Source organism: Bombus pyrosoma, unplaced genomic scaffold, assembly GCF_014825855.1.
Source record: "Bombus pyrosoma isolate SC7728 unplaced genomic scaffold, ASM1482585v1 HiC_scaffold_4725, whole genome shotgun sequence".
Classification (NCBI taxonomy): Eukaryota; Metazoa; Arthropoda; class Insecta; order Hymenoptera; family Apidae; genus Bombus; species Bombus pyrosoma.
The window spans coordinates 2058184-2072180 of NW_025219985.1; the positions used below are offsets into that span (position 1 = coordinate 2058184).

The following is a 13997-nucleotide window of genomic DNA, read 5'->3' on the forward strand; positions in this document are numbered from 1 at the left end:
TTCGGCGTTGTTACAGTTTCTGTGGTGTCCTCTGGTTTCTGGTGTGTGATTGAGACTGTATGTCTTGTTTCTAAGCGGCGGAAACAGTTTACGTTGCAGCTGTTTTCTGACAATGCAGCCTTTGTAGCTAGCTGTATGATTTCCGTTGCAATTGGAGCATTTTACTTCGTTAATTTTTCCCATGTATGGGCAGTTCATTGTTAGGTGCCTTTCTGCTCATTTTACACAGGCCGGGTTTCTATTGCAGTAGTTTTTTGTGTGTCCAAATTGCTGACACCGTATGCATTGTGGTATGTCTTTTTTGTGTCTAGGTGGCTCCACTGTTATTATTGTGTTTAGAACCTTTTTAATTTCGAATATTTCTTTATTATTGTTTTTGGGTTCTACTTCGATTATGAATAGAGGTAATGGTTGCTCGGTATCATAACTGGTTATATTGCTTATTGATCTTACCTGGTGTCCCATTTTTTCTAATTTATCACATATGTTGTTTGTATTTGTTTTGGGGTGTAATGCTTTTATTACTGCTTTGTAGCTTTTTTCTGTTTTGAGCTGGTAAGTGTGATATCCAGCGTTTTTTTCCTTTAGTGCTTTTGTAACTTTTCTAAAGGATTCTGGGTTGTTAGTTTGTACTTTTACTTGATCCTGTTTTATTTGTTTTATGCTATAGTTTTCATTTCCTGCTGTGTTGTTTAGCAATTCGATGAGGGGGTCTATTATTTGAGCATCTATGTATATTGGTGGTGGCTTGGCGAAGCGGGTAATTGGTTTTTCGTCTGTATTTGTTTCTTTCTCCTCTGACAGTGCACTGAAGGAGTTTCGGACGGTTATTTCTTGTAGCCATTGCTGTTTTTCTGTTTCTGGAGCCCTCTTAGAGTTTGTGGTTACTGCTATTTTACGTTTTTTATTGGAAGTTACCACCTTCCAGTTTTCATCATGGTGTGATGGTTTATTGTTGCTGTTTTTCGTCTCGTCGCTCTTTTGTATAGTATTCATTTCTATTTCGTTTGTATCTGAGCAGTCTTGATCATCGTTTGTTGTTTGATTTAGATTTATTAAATCCGTTGTTTTGTTTATGAAGTAGGTTTCGCCATAATTTGTTATTTTTATTGTTGATATTTGCTGTTGCATTTTGTATTTTCGACTGTTTGGCGATGGGTGCTGTCGTTAGTCCTTTGTTTTCCCCACTTGTCGCACTTTCACTGAAGCACTGTTTCACACGTCCGTTTAGCTCGGCTGCTCGGGCCGAACTGTAGCCCAATAATGATTAAATTTATTCTTGTGTTTTCCATCGTCTCCTTCTCTCTATTTCCAATATTAAACGTTCTTTTTTTATGGTGTACTCAATGAACGAACCTGCAATATTTTCCAATATTCCCAGTTGTATTCTTTATTCTTTCACGTCATTGTTTGATACCATCCTAGTGCTATTTTCCCCAAATACATCTTAAAGTACTTGATTTTCTTCTCCTCATTTTGGATTTTTAGTTTTTCACACTCCGTTTCATATTCTGATATCCAATCTTTTCTTTTTCTTTTTTTTTATTTTTATGTATTGTTTGTTTACATTTTACAATTTGTCTATTAGGACATCTGGTAAAATATTATAGTTTGGGTTTTGATGAAATATAGCATGTGGATGGTTACCCCCAGCGGGGCTCCATCTTGCAGGTTGTTTATTGTTCTATTGTGAGGTCTGCAGGATGCCTGATATCCAATCTGTGGCTTTTTGTGTTCCATCAAATTGTTTTAAGGTGAAGTTTGTTTCTTCTTTTTCATAATTATTATGTTTTTGGAGAGTTTCTAATAGTCTTTCTATATCTAGACTGGACCTGGTCCGTCTTTATTTTCCTTTTGGAAATGATTTCTGCTTTCTCTAAGTACATGTTGTGGAATACGAAATTCACATTCGTATCGATGTATGATGCCGCCGTTTCATCGTCCATTGTGAGTATGATATTTCTGTATTGGCCTACCTTGGTTATACTTTTCAAAGCGTTCCTGGCTTATTGCTGAATAACCGAGGATGATAATTCCTCGCTTGATATTCCAGCGGAAAAACGTAACACACTTCATCTTACGGTTTCCTTATGAATTCTATACACTCTATTTTTTCATCTTTCATGTTTTCGTTAATGGTGATACGGAGAAAAACCTTTAACGGCATGACGCAGAAAAAATCGATTTGTAATAATTTTGGAAATCAGGCGATTGATTCTTGAAAACTCCAGAATCGATTTTCTAAGTCTTCTTCCGTATCTCCTCAAAACTCTCCGCTCCTAATCCCTCTTCTCTTTCTCCTTCTAACTCTTAACTTGCTTTTCTTTTTCTTTGTTCTCCATCTTCACTTCTCGAAATCCTGTTTTATTCTCTCTCCTAAATCCCTGTCCCTGACTCCTAGTAAACACAAGGAAAGTCAAACCGTCGGTTGGTGTTCTAAGTTCTATAGACTTTACATGTATATAATATAAACTGTTATAAACTGTTCGGAATTTTGAGTGGCCGTCCGTTTATGGCTCGGATGGGCCCTCTCCCTTCTTTAGGAAATTCCGAATTACATGTCCTCCCCGAGCTCTAAACTTAATGACTCCGAGGTCAGGTAAAAAAAACCCAACCAGGAAGGCACGACGGACAGACGAAACCCAACGGCTGATAGGGAAAATCAACAACAACGTGGGAGGAGAATTCATCGTCAGACATCGTACCGTGCGGGTGAAATACTTCACTCTCAACAAGATCATAGCACTGCCCTGTTTATAACATCACACCTTACTTTTATACAACAAGTGAAAATACAGTGCTAGATTACTCTAATACTCGAGCTGTTAAACCTCCTCCACCTTGAGCGTTAATTCATTTGAGCTACGCGATATCAACCGATCGGTTTGACCTGACCGGTTACTCTTTAATCGAGAATTCGCAACAATAAACAAAAAATAGAAGATTTCGTCGAAGACTCATCTGCAGAATGCCATGTACGTTTCGAGTATTAATAATCTGAACAGTTCCTCTAAATGGTCCGAGAAGAGTTTCCGAGGGTCTCACGGATTCACAGTAAACGCGACTGTGCACTTTGCAGGCGTATATGAAACGCTAGAATTCTCAAGCGTTATTTCTATCTAATTTCTATCTATCATAAAAATTAGTTATAAAACTGTAATCCGGACGAATCCGGAATGAATTTTCTTTGCGTTCGGAACACAAACTTTTATCGAACAAGATGACACCAAAACAAGCATCGAGACTGACCCAGGACTATAATAAAATCATTAATGAAGTTTCATAATCCTAAAGAAAATTATTATTGACTATCTTCAAATATTAATATGCAAACATATATGATGAAAAAATAAAATCAGTTTGCAAATGCGCATCTACATGCCTAACTGAAAAACATCCACAATGCATAAATTTATACCATTCCTTAAAAACATTTAGAAATTGCTAATAAGTGATTGATGTTTCAGAGAATGGGAAAGGTAGAAACGCATGTCAGAAAATCTCTTAACTTTGGACGAATCACGCTACTTCATGAATGTATAAATGAATAAAAAAGATTGATTCAATTGTTCTTCATATATTCAACTACTTCAAATAATGGAAATTTTACGTTTTATGTAAAATTTTTGAAATTGACCTTTTTCTGACTTTTCGCAGCATACCCCTCTGCGTGACACGAAGTTTCGAGACGCTGTCGCCAAAACCCGGCGGGTGCGATTCCAGATGACGTAATAATAATAATAGATAATTTGTGGTTACGAATGTCACATCACTCGTAGGCATATTGTTAATGATTTAATAGATCTCTAATTAATATCATATGTTAAATCGCGATCTAATACAATAATGGACGTAACCTCGAGCGGTATGAGACACGCATCACACGTCAGTCGATATATGCCGTGGTGACGTATACATGATCACCGATGTAATGAGCGAGATTTTTGACACCGCAGCTGAAGAAGCGCGAGGTGAGTTGCGTTAAATTTTTGCGAAATATCCGAAGCTTGTCGCTATCTGAAGTCCAGTTCGAGCAGCAACAATCGGGGCAATGAAAATCGAAACAACCACAAACATAGCCGTCTCTAGTACAGTCCGAAAGATGATAAATTTGACAACGTTGTCATTAATTCTACAAAATGAGAGTTGTTCCTTTTATGTATTTCTATTGTGATATGTGGATTTATTGTGCCTATTGTGACTATACAAGTGTAATTTATAGTGTATTATGGTGTTAGGTGTTAGAATTGCAGAAATAGAACAATATAACTGTAAAATGATCACAGCCTTTATTTCGTATTGGACAACATTTTAGCATTTTGATGTATGAAACCATCTGATATGTTCCTGATATATTTTTATAAATATAAGACGTGTTGCGTTCCTAATTGCAATAGGAATTATGCATCTCTTAATGAATGAATTTCTCGCCTTCCTGGGGCCGATGAAATTACAGAAAAAATGTATAAAAATGCACGTCAAGAATTGGGAATGAAGAAAAATTGGGAATCTAACAAATAGTCTGTAGTTTATGTGAAACATTTCTAAATCACGTAATTTTAACTCAAGAAATATTAAAATGCGATTTGAACACATATAAATATGTATATTTTATTTTTTTATTAATCAATTAAATAATTCAATTAATTATGTTAAATGAAAAATATTTAAATGATTTTAATAGCAAGAATTCATTAAATACAATAAGGAGTTATATATACTTTATTACTGGTGTTAATACTGGTTTATTACTGGTATAATAGTATATATATGTCGGGTTCACGTTAGGATTAGGGTTGGGGTTAGGGGCGTAAAACGAATCTTCGTTGTGATCAGACATTGTTTTTATGCAATAGAGAAGATATTGACTAGTGCAAATATGATTATTACAGATATCGACAAGTAACTGCGGCAGTTAAATATTAAAGACGCTAATGACAATGATCCTAGGTTCGATAACGGGGATAATAGACGTATGTTCTCACAAAATCTAAGTCTGACTCTTGGTTAATAAAATGTGAAATATTCACTGATCGTAATGACGTTATTCTTTCTCGTCGATGAGATCGCACGAGAAAATGACTTTCCGTCACGATGATGCCACAGAGCAAAACTATGATGGGGTGTGTCTAAGGGCACGAGATCATCTGATTCGTGGAGCGATGCCTTCGTTCAGAAGGTGAGGGAAATTGACGTTGCTGTTAATTGGTCAATTTCCATATTGGTGGTTAGAAAAGGATGTTAGCCACTCTTGAGGGAAAGTTGCTAGCGAGAAGCGTCGTTCGTGAGAAAGTAGGTTTCCCCTATCTTCCCGTAATTGGGACAAAGACTGTTTGTCTGTTTGAAGAACTTTAGTTAACTAAATCTTAAGATTTATAACAGGTCCTTAGGCTAGCTGAATATGTACTATGGAGATGCATCGACATCTGGCAATCATCTTGTTCAAAGGATGCGGTCTTTGTGTAGCAAGCCACGGGACAGAATCCGTTGGAGTGTTTACTGCCGCGTGCCCCTGCTGTATTTTTTCAAGGAGAGCTATACGGTTACTCTATGCCTTTGTTTAGGTAAACGTTTATCCCTTGACCGCGGCTACGTTGGCGACTGATTGTCGCCTCGGGCCCAAGCTCATTGTTACAAATCTCGAATAAACACAATCGGATTGAATGACAATTATTTAATTATGGCTATGGTAAAATCCGGATAACAATATTACGGGATTCTCCCCAACTTCCGAAGAGAGGTGTTCTTTCATCTCCGACACGGCCATTCTGACTATCACACGTCCTCGGGTGTAACTAAAATATTGAGTTTTCTGACATTAGACTCGATACAACTAACATTATTTGCAAATTAACTAAACGTCCCAATAACCCAAGGGTCCAGTTCAACAACAGAAACTTCGGTCGGATTCTCAATAACAGAGTACAAGAGAACAAGAATCAGGGACGTTACGATTAGTATTTAGGGTGCTAAGTTGCATTCTGTGAATCACCAGTCAGACAGTAACGACATCATGGATCACTTTCTATTTCGTACACGGATGAGTCTCAGTTTGTTGGTTCGCACTATCATGCTGGGTGTGTCACGAATGCGCCGGACGCCACACTACGCGTAGAACGAAAGCGCTGGACACCACAGCGAGCGTAGTACGAAAGCGGCGGACACCGCAGTGGGCGTAGTACAGTAGCGCCGGACACCACAGCGAGCGTAGAACGAAAGCGGCGGACACCACAGTGAGCATAGTACGAAAGCGCCAGACGCCATATTGGGCATAGAACAAAAGCGCCGGACGCTGCACTGGGCGTAGAATGAAAGCGGCGGACACCGCACTGGTCCTGTGGCCCTATCCTTAATATCGGATATATCGCTATGAGATAAGGGAATACAGGGTCTAGGACAGTTATTTAGTTTATTATTCGATGGAATTTGACTGCAAGTCATTTTTGAGTCACTTGTTTCACGAACGAATCGTATTTATTTCTTTCGCTCTTCGTTAATATTCCAAATTCTCTTTTGCCATCACCTTTTTAACACTAACAATAAGCGTTGAGAGCAATCTTGATGTGAACAGGATGACCAAAATTTTTACACGACACGCAACAAGGTTGATTTGTGTTATTCTTGCTTTCTTCGGTACAAGAATCTGGGTCAATACGTTCATCTGAATCGTAATTTATCGTTGAATTTAACGCTGCGGCAGTCTGTTGCCGTTAGAAGCAACTTGGCGTAAACATTGGCAGGTCTTACATTGCATTTCGTTTCTGAAATCTAATTGCTGGTGAAAAGTCGAAGGCAAAATACTGAAAATCAGCCGAAGATCAGAAATTAAAGAAAATTTCAGGCTGGATTTTGACACTAATCTCACCAGGCCCGGTCAAATAACTGGTTTTAAAAGTTGAGAAATCAATTAATCGGAAAATATAAGAATTCACATAAAGCTAGATGAACAGAAGAAATAACGATAAATGTACAATTTTAACCAGTCGTTTGGCTAGGCCTGGTAAGATTAGTGCTAATTAAATAGTTTAGTAGTCGTTGCGCAACATTTTGAATATTCATTCGTACAATAATTAGCAAAATAACTTTCAATAATTAATTTTCATTATTTACATCCTTCACAATACATTTCTTAATTCTCCGTATTCCAGATATTTCTAACAATAAAAATCATTGGATTGGTCAAAACTTCATATACTACGTCGTGATAATAAAAATGTTATAGAGAAAATATCAATGGATTTCAAATTTTCAACCATGAGAAAATTATTCTCTTACTACATTTGTCGCTTAGGAATAAATAACGTTTCTCTTTTATTATTTTTATATTAGTATTAAAAGCGAATACGCACTTAAAAAGCACTTAACCCTTCATCTGCATACTGGGTCATTGCCGACCAGTAATTTTAAGTAATTATTCATTTTCTCCATGCTGTTGTTTAAATCATGCTTTGTTTAACGAAATTAAGGCAATAAATTAAGGTAAGTAAGGTAATAAGTTAGGCAAATGTGTCTGTGATGTTGCCAGTAAGACTACGAATTATTATATGATGTTTGTAAATATCGATGTAGAGAAAGATTCGTGCTGCGCAATTCGGAAGATCCCTGCTGCGTAATTCTAAAGGAAGTGCTTCGTAGAAGATGAATGTTTTTGTTGATGTATACATTTCTTTGTCTAGTAACGTATAATCGTTAACTGCGTAGCTGCTTGTGCCACCGGCTCATGTGTCTCCCCTTCCCCCACCACTTTGGAAGTTGTTCGGCGAAACTAAGGTACAAGGAGTCATTTAGTCGTCTCATTTCGTATCGATAACATGGATCGCGTTGCGTCTGGTTTGTAACTTATTATAACCTATTGATATATTGATGACGTCGGTTCTTTATTACTGATATTAGTATATTTTTCGCATTATTCATTACTATATTTTTTACTATCGTTTAACTTCGTAACTTATATAAGTAGACTCAAGTACTTCAAAGCAAGATTTCGCATGCGTTTCTGTAGTATTATTTAAGTATATTTAGTTGTGAACTTTTCAATTCTTGCAAATATTTTCAACTATTTATAACACGCGACTATAGTGTATTAGTAGAGTGTATATTTCATATTCTAGTAACGAACATTCTCACTATAATTCTTGCAAATGATCGCATTGCATTCACGGTATTCGTAAACATTTGTTCGATATCGAGAAATATCTTATAATTTTAAACCAATAGTTTTCATCCGTATTCCAATTTCTTAATAATAATCTCTTAAGTGTGAAAAGAAAAGTAGCAGTATTTTTTAAATAAACATTTGATAGAGAAAGGAAGAAAAACATCGAAACAATACTTCGCTTCTTTTCTATTCCCCACCCCACCTCACCCATAAACAACTTTATTTTTAGGGAATATTTGTGACCACGTGCAATGCGGTTTGTAGAGTCAGTGTTTGCTCCGCAAAAATATTTTTCAATATTTTCAAATCACGGTCGTTTTGATTAAATTCAATATTTTATCAAACAATTTCGTACGCGACATTAGAATTCTTGTTCGCCGATTATAATTTTAGCGGTCGCTGTAATGTTGTCTTATTTTATATTCTTTTGAACATTCTTTTTTGGTACTAGAGTCAGTGCATCTCTCAAGAGGACAAAGCCTCTACAGAAGCTAAAAAATGTAAGTAGTTTTACATATTGTATTTCAATTTGTTCTATTTATTATATTTTGTTTGAATTATTGTTAATTATACAATAAAAATGATTGATAATTTAGAAAGCTGTAAATGTTCTTTTTAATTGAAATAAAGTCTTAAAGTCTTAACATTTAAGTACAATAAAACTATCTGATACACATAAAAAAATTACTGAATTTTCAAAGTTATGTTTTCAAACTTTTATGTTAGAGTTTCAATTTATATACTTATTAGAGTTTAGTCTTTATTGTTGCTAAAGTTCCATGCTTGTTATTGTGTATTAACGATATTAATGATATTTTATGTTTTGTTATAGACATATCACAGCTTGGACTTCTTTGTCTTCTTTGGGAATGTTCCAACGGTGGCTCAAAAGCCAAGAATGCATGTAACTTTACATGTACTTGAATTATATGTATTCTGTATATTTTGCTTTGAATAATATTGATTAAAAAATACAATTTAATTGAAAATTTCACAGGTTAGGGTTTTCTAAGATTATTCTTCTATTAAAATAAAAAAAAGTATTAAAGTCTTAATACCACATTCTAAAACAAATGACCAATATATTTAAAAAATCATTAGACTCTTGATTTCTAGATTTTAAACTTTTATATTAGAGTTTCAGTTTTTATATTTATGGGTGTTTATTAGAATTTCAATCTTTATTATTACTAAAGTTGCGGATGTAATATATTTCCGTTTTTCATAATCTCCAACATTCCAAATAATCAGCGATCACTTATCGTGTTTTGTTTTGTAACAGATTTTTCACAATCTCCATTTCCACCATTGGATTTTCAACGGTTCCTGCCTGATGTTAGTCTTTCTAATGATATTTGCTGAGATAGTGCAGTATCGATGACAACTTTTTCCAGTTCTCCGCTTCTAATGGTGAGTCGCATGCATTTTTGTCCCTCCGGTCACTCAATCATGTCGTACGATAAAGGGTCCGAATCGGCACGGGTGACTGACTGGCCATATTATGTAGAATTTTTTGCGAGCATAGTGACCGCGGGTATTTATATAACTCGTGAGTAGTAACATTTTTTTCATATCTTTATTTATTAGTTCAGGATAGGTCTTCTTGCACATCGCGATTATAATAATTAATTTTTTAATAATTAGTTTAAACATATAAATTTGAGAATATATTCGTGGTACTTATATGTATAATAGTATTCGGTATAAATATTTGCAAAAGGCAAATATCTAGACTATCTATAAACTAATATATCTATAAAATATCTATAAACTAAAAAGAATATAAAAATAAATAAAATAAAATAAAAATAATATAAAATAAAATAAAATGAAATAAAATGAAATAAAGCACTCTAGTAAAAGATTAATTAAAGCTAAATACGCGTAGCATTCACATAAGGGCGACTAGTAGATTAACAAATAGGGACATTTCTCTGTAAGAAACCCTAGTAGAATTTAGTAATAAACCAAAAAGTACGTTTGAACTATTAATAATACTAATTAATAAATCGAACAAACCATCCTGCAGCTACGCGAAGGTACAAACAGAGGATCAAAAATTTCAAAGCCAAAAGGAAAAGAAAATGCGAGAAGAATCGACCAAGAACGATCAGCAAGAGTCGGACTCAGATTCGGACGACGACCTCTCCAAACTATTTCAATAAAGTTAAATGATTCTACGAGTACTCCTACTGCGCGAATAGTCTCCCCAGATCTTAAGACTAAAACAAGTTTATTATTAGATTCCGGATCGGAAATTAATATTATCAAGAAACCTGCTTTACCCGATTCAGAAATCATCAACGAACAAGAAGCAATTGAAATTTGAGGGATTACGGCAACGAGCCTGGTCTCCCTAGGGCAGACAATAATACAGGTTGCGGCCACCCAGTTATTTTCCACGTAGTCGATGATTCATTGCTAATCGATCAAGATGGAATCCTAGGATCCGAATTTTTTGCAGGATGCAAGGCTCGTTTGGATTAGGAGCAAAAATACATCAAGTGGGGAAATATTCATATCCCCTTCGATACAAGAGAAAAAATAATCGTACCTAAACGAAGTTCGGTAACATGCTCAATTAACATTGCAAATCCGGAGATAAAAGAGGGATTCATTCCAAAAATAGAGCCAATCAAGGGAATCTACTTTGGTAGCGCAGTGGTGAGGAACCACAAGGGACGGGGTTATATAAAAATAATAAATACCAGTACGAGAGATTATGAATTTACGACACCTACTATGGTAATTAAAGAATTCGAAAATTTCACCTCGCCCTCCAGCATGACGTGCAATGCGATTACAAAATCAAAGGAGAGTAGATTCGATAAAATAATTGAATTATTACGGCTCGAGCACTTGAACGAGGAAGAGAGAAAAACCGTCGAGGAATTAATTCGAAGGAATCAAGATGGATTTCATATTCCAGGCGAGACACTGGAAGGAACCGAAATTCTAGAGCATCGAATAATTACAACGGATGATATACCTATCAATATTAAACAGTATCGTTACCCACCCGCACATCGGGAAGAAATAGCTCGTCAAATTCAAGAATTACTGGATACTGATGTCGTAACACCATCGACATCTCCGTATCATTCTCCGTTATGGATAGTGCCAAAGAAACCAGACTCCTAAGGAAATAAATGTTGGAGGTTAGTTATTGATTATAGGAAACTTAATGATAAAACAATCGGCGATGCTTATCCTCTTCCCAATATCACGGAGATATTGGACCAGCTGGGAAGTGCGAAGTGCCTCTCTACGTTCGACTTGGCAGAGATACAAAAGCAAGATTCCACGAATCTCGTGAATACTTCAAATATAATAGGAAAGGAGATAGCAAGTGTACCTCACTCAAAAACCTCTGTAAAACCATCAGAAGGTAATTCTATCGAACTCAGAGCCAAGTCATTAAATTGTAAGAAAGATCAGACTACAGTGAATAAAAGTATAGCTATCCCTAAACTCAAAACAGAATCTGTAAGCAGAAAAGGTTGTAATAAAAATTCAAAGAATAATTCTAAATCTACTGAAAATATTCCTAAACGTCCCATACAAATAAATAATAATTTAAATATAATAAGCACTTCCAGTGAAAATATTCATTCCAAAAGGGTAGAGGAAAATCAACAGGTTGTGAATAAGGTAAATAAAGAAGAAAAAAGGGTAACCGAGGAAAAGAATTCTAAACATTTTCAGGCTGAAACAACACTAGTTGAACGGGCTCAAAGAAATCAAGAAGGAGAAAATAGGGAATCATCTCTCGAAGATTTATATAAAAACTTGAATAAATTGGATTAATCGGATTACAATTGGATTAAAAATATTTTATTGGTTATTACATCTACTATTTAACATAGATAGCATAAATGCTGATCTTGTAACTCCTCTTGGAAAATACAGATGGTATCATACAATACTATATTCAAAATATTTATGGGTTAATATAGCTATGACATTTTCAAAATTTAATATTTTGAATGCCATTAGCAAGCGATTAAATAATTGGCTCGGTGATAGTAAACTTGCGCCTTGGCGCAAAATAAAAACTAAAATGAAGAAAAGAAAGTGTACGTACAAAGACAGGTTATGGCTGCATTCCGTAGAACATAACTGTCAGCTGAAATGGATAGATAAACTAACTTCAATTGTCTTGAGATATATGTATATGTAAAAGAAAATAATATTATTAAAAATCTATGATAATATTACAATTAAACTAAAAGAAGCAAAATACTGGTTAATAATGGATGCCCTACAATTACAATTTCAAGTTAACAAGACTTACGATTGCCCAGTGGAAAATTTTGAGACCACTCTACTCACAGGTACAAGAATACCGAAGGCAATAACTACTGAGGTAAACCATCAAAACCTAAAAAGGGGAGAAAACGTTGTAAAGAAACTGATAAAAGTAAAGAAGTTCATTAATCACATCAAAGGGTATACGCAGAAGCCAACACAATTTAAAGAAACTTACTACCAAATTTAAGTAAATACTTACGGAGTGCTGAAGCAGATATTACCAATAACCAACAGGAAACTGAAAAACCGAGGAAAATTAGCGACATTACAATAAAATAACTCAATGTTAACGAAGCAGTTTTAGCGAACAAAAAAGGGACAAAATATTTTACTATGTGAATACTTACGAAATATGGCGTTTTCTTTTTATATATATTTACAGTTTTAGGATAAGTAAAGGTAGTTATAATAAGCATTGACAATGTAACGAAGAATTAGATGATACCAACACGCGCCGTGTAACCATTCCAAGCGAGCGACACAGCGTTGAAGAATAGAATTGTAGAAACTATAAACAATAATGATTTCTTATCAATAATGTATAGATTAGCTCCAAAATTATATGTAAAACCGACAAACACAAGCTCAAGGCAACGACAACTTCATAAGAAAGAAACAGAAATAGCTAATAGTTTAGAAATAAGTTAAAATTTAATTAAGGTAAGTCAATCAAGTACCAATGACAGACATAATTATAATAAAAGATTGTTATATTATACTAAGCTATTATAGTACTATCGCATTAAGTTTGGTATAAACAGATAAAGTTATGTTACATGTAGAAATAAGCTAGAAATTAATCAAGGTATGTTAATCGAGTATTAACGACAAACACAATTAGAATAAAGGGTTGTTATATCGTATTAAGCTATTATGGTACTATTATATTAAGCCTGGTGTAAAGGAATAAGGTTATGTTACGCAGTAGTGACGGGTGATAACACACTATGCGTATATTAAATTAAATTAACCAAGCAAACGCTCAATAAATACAACCACTCGATATGAAGCACTGAACCAGCATCAATAATAAATTATACGTTTCAACAACAATGCTATTATATTAAATTAACATAAAGAGTATGTATACACATCGCAACAAATGCAAAACAATATTATTGCTATTAGAACTTTAAACCGCACTAAGATAGAATTAAGAACAAATAACAGATAAATAATTATCTTAGTATTAAATAAAATACACTGTACTTGATATTGACATTGAAGTAACACACTGTAATCATACACATTATAACGAATACAAAACCATTATTATTGTTGTTCCAAACTCCAATCACACCAAAATAGAGAGAGAAAAGGAAATAATAATAAGTATTTCGTATTAAATAAAATTCAAGAACACATTACCATATTCTTAGTAGAAACACATTCACAAACAGCTATTTTGGATTGTCATGAACATAACATAGCTTTTACGCGTGCGCAAGAAAATACACACAGTAGTTATACACGTCATAATTAATGCAAAATAATATCAATTTCAGTTCGATTACACTCTATCTACTAA

General features: G+C 34.6%; 1 pseudogene; it reads right to left on the reverse strand.

Annotated features, from left to right (window-relative positions):
* Positions 1-1343: 1343 nt before the first annotated feature.
* On the reverse strand, positions 1344-1946 carry LOC122577488 (annotated as a pseudogene).
* Between the last annotated feature and the right edge of the window lie 12051 nt (positions 1947-13997).